Source organism: Cornus florida, unplaced genomic scaffold, assembly GCF_030987335.1.
Source record: "Cornus florida cultivar Cherokee Brave unplaced genomic scaffold, ASM3098733v1 CherokeeBrave_3.0.0_Hap2_Chr10, whole genome shotgun sequence".
Taxonomy (NCBI): Eukaryota; Viridiplantae; Streptophyta; class Magnoliopsida; order Cornales; family Cornaceae; genus Cornus; species Cornus florida.
In genome coordinates, this window is record NW_026775580.1 from 347,652 (window position 1) to 351,721 (window position 4,070).

Below are 4,070 nucleotides of genomic sequence, written 5' to 3' on the forward strand. Positions count from 1 at the left end.
AGATGAAAGAAGGAACTGGTGGAGTACTAGAGAGTGAAGGAAGAGGTTCTTTCTTGCTTTTCTAAGGTGGGAAATCCAAAATGACCACAGAGTCCATCAAAGCATTCACCTCACTTATGGATCCTTCTGTGTCAAAACCACAACTTTCAAACATTTCACAAAGGCACGCCTCAAGAGGGTCCTTAGATAAAATAGAGGGAAGAGTTTCCTTTATGGTTTCATCCAAAATATCCACTAGGAAATACTCATCTTCATCTGTGGGATGTTGACTCGCATTGAAAACATTAAGCTTAACTATCATGTTGCCAAAAGAGATGTCCATAATGCCGGATCTACAATTAATGGTGGCATTAGCAGTGGCAAGAAATGGTCTTCCTAGGATGATTGGAATGTGATTGGTAAGATTAGGGACGGGCTCAGTATCAAGCCCCATAAAATCAACCGGGAAATAAAATTTATCAATCTTAATTAAGATGTCCTCAACAATTCCCCTCGGTTTCTTAATTGATCTATCAACTAGTTCGATTGCTACCGATGTTGGCTTCAAGTCCCCTAATCCTAATTGCAAGTAAACAGAATATGGAATGAGATTGATACTTGCACCTAAATCAAGGAGAGCTCTACGAATCTCTTGGTTTCCAATAACACAAGAAATAGTCGGAGCACCCGGATCTTTGAACTTAGAAGGAGTGTTAGATAGAATGATGGAACTCACTTGTTCCGTTAAAATCACATTCTTAAGGTCCTTTCCCTTGCTCTTCCTCTTTTATGTGCACAAGTCTTTCAAGAACTTTGCATATAGTGGAATTTGCCTAATTGCATTTAGAAGAGGGAGATTGATTTTCACTTGTTTAAACACTTCCATCATATCATGAAATTTTCCTTCTTGTCTCCCAAATGATGAAGTCTCTCTCAAAGCATGAGGAAATTGAGCTTTTGGCTCATAAGACTTCTCTAATTGGGGAGATGATGATGAAGATGATGGAATGTCCTTTTTGGAACCACTAGCATCCAAGGGTGTAAGAATAGGATTTTGAATGGGATGGATGCAACCACTAGGTTGTGTCAATTCACTATCCTCTTTTGGTACCTCTACCTTATTATCCATTTTCCTACCACTCCTCAAGGTAGTAATTGCTTGAACTTGCTCATTTCCAAAAAATTCTGATGAAGGACTTGCTTGCGCCATAAATTACCCCTTAGGATTGGTCTCAGTTTGACTAGGCAACTTACCTTTCTCTCTCATATTTAAAGAATTAGCTAATTGCCCGATTTGAGCTTTAAGCTTTAGAATTGATTAAGAGTGAGAATGAAACAATTGATTATCTTTTCGAAGATCACTTAAGTCTTGCAAGACCTTGTCCTCAAAAGCGAAACTCTTAGGAGGCTCTTGATTTGGTTTAGAGTAGGATTGAGAATTTGATACTTGAGGTTGAGAGTAGGATTGAGAATTTGATACTTGAGGATGAGAATATTGATTCACATTCTGAGGATAGAATGAAGGATGGTAACCTTGAGAATTCTGATTTTGATTTTGCAGATGTAGGGGAACATACTTTGCTTGGGAACCTTGAGTTTGAGGAGAGTTTGCACTATCTCCTTGATTTCTCCATGCAAAGTTTGGATGATTTTTCCACCCCCGATTGTAAGTATTGGAATAAGGGTTGTTCCCTTGATGAATGAAAGCTGCGTTTGCTTGTTCTTGAGACTCACTTGGTATGATTTGTCCAAGAGGGCAATTTAAAGTATGGTGAGTGTAACTAGAACAAGTCATGCACATTTCATTGGAATGGTGAGGAGAAGATTGAATTGCTAGACCTTGATTCAAAAGGATTTTATCAAACCTTTGAGTAAGTTTTTTGACCTCGGCGGCAATTTCCATAGAAGAGTCTATTTGATTTAGAACTTTCTTTCCTCCCACATTTGCTAGGTGACCACCCCTAGAAGATGAAGATCTATGCATTGAGTTTTCACTCATTTTTTCAAAGAGATGTCGAATTTCATCTTCATTTCTTTCTATATAGCTTCCACCACAGGAAGCATCAACAATGCCCTTATTAGCATCGGATAAACTTGAAAAGAAACATTGAACTAATTGCCACTTAGGAATGTCATGATGTGGACACTTCCGTAACAAGTCATTCAAACGTTCCCATGCTTCATGAAGGGGTTCTCATTCTTCTTGTTTAAATTCACCAATGGAAGTTCTCATTGAATCGGTTTGACTGGTAGGATAGTACTTTTTTAGGAACTCTTGTTGCAATTGTGCCCAAGAGGTGATTGTATTTGACTGCAAGTTATTGAACCAATATTTAGCTTTATCCCGAAGAGTGAAAGGGAAAAACTTCATTTTAAGGACTTATTCTGGAACATCCGTGATTTTCACGGTGGAACAAACTTCCAAGAATTCATCTAAATGTTTATAAGGCTCTTCATTGCTCAACCCATAAAAAAGGGGGCATATGTTAATGGTGGAAGCCTTAATCTCACAATGATGAGCACGAAAATTTGGCAATTGAATGCAAGTGGGTGCATTATATTGATTTGGAGTGTAACAATCCCTAAGGACCATTGGAGGTTTAAGAGGATTGAGAGGATTGAGAGGAGGATATGGCATTTGACCTTGCTGATGATATGCCATTTGACCTTGTTGAGGGTATGCCATTTGAATATATTGTTGTTGTTGCTCACCAATTGGGGGAACAACATTTGGCCTTGGCATCCCTAGATTAGGTTGTTACACAACATGATTGATTGGTCATGGCATTCCCAAGGGTGGATGCACACCTTGAGGATCCACAATATGTGTAACGACCCAGTTATTTGCCTTCCTTTCATTTTTCTTGAAATTTTACGAATGAATTTTTTTCGTTTAATTTTCCTTTCTAAGCTCCGTTTCATGTCGCTTAGTGTCATCTCGAGTGCTCGGAATTGGTTTCTGAGACTCTTTCATGTGAATTGACAACTTCCTTTGAGGACCGAGTCATTTTCGCATTTTTCGTTTTTTGACACTATGCATTATTTCGTCTTTTCCCTATTCTGTCATTTTCCTTATTTCGTCTTATCTCTATTTGTCAGTTTTTGGTACAACCTCACTTCTGATGCTCGGAGTTGGTTTTTGACTTCACGTGCCTTCATTTTGAGTGGTTTCCTCGAAATACGTATATTTACTTTTGCAATAAAGTACTCTGATTGCTCCCGGTGTCCACAGGGGCATAGGTGCACAATTCTTCAGAATCTTTTTCATTTCTTGGGGTGTTTTTCGTAAATATCTTTTGAAGATATTTTATTTCAGGGGCATCTAAGAAAATATCTTTTGAAAAATATTTTCATTCTGGGGCAGTTTCGTAGTTAACCCTTTTTTGCAGGGGCCATTGTGCAATTAACGAAAGTTATTGCAAAATATCTCGTCTAGAGCTTGGATCCTTGTACAGGATTCATTTTCACATTTTGTCAAGTTGTGTACTCTTGGAATTTCCTCTTGGTCGATGTTTTCCAGTTTCAGGGTTTTTGGCCCCGGTTTGCACCAAACTTGTTTTGGGCATAACTTTCTGCTCGGGATTCGATTTTCGACGTCGTTTCTTCCGTTGTTCATATTTTATCATTTTGAATCTTTTTTGATCACAAAGTTTTGCCATTTGAGTGCGTCTGCTCAAATTTTACTTTTTCGGACCCGGCGGGGCCCGTTCGGGGCACTTTTTGAGATTTCTATAAATAGGTTGCCCTAATTTTTAAAATTAGATTTTCAGACCTTCTTCTTCCTCTTGGCTGGCAGCTATGGGAGCCCAAGGGGCTGCCTTCACTCTTTCTTCTCCTCCACTTGATTTCCTTGGTAGAAATCCTTCGGCCTTAGCATTTATTGCTTCCCTCGATGTGCTCTACCTTTTGCCCTTATTAGAATCCATTTTTGATGATTTTTCAAGTTCAGGTTTGGAGTTAAGTTGAGATTTTCATGGGGCTTTTTGCGGATTCTTGTTCACGGTGTTGTCCCCGACAAAACCTCTCGGTATCGTCGAATTCGGAGCACTTTTATTTTGGTGGGCCTTTGGGATTTTCATCTCAAATTGAGG

The 4,070-nt window shown here is 38.9% G+C and overlaps 1 pseudogene; it reads left to right on the forward strand.

Annotated features, from left to right (window-relative positions):
- The first annotated feature begins 2,108 nt into the window (after positions 1-2,108).
- On the forward strand, positions 2,109-2,206 carry LOC132280427 (small nucleolar RNA R71; annotated as a pseudogene).
- The last annotated feature ends 1,864 nt before the right edge of the window (positions 2,207-4,070 follow it).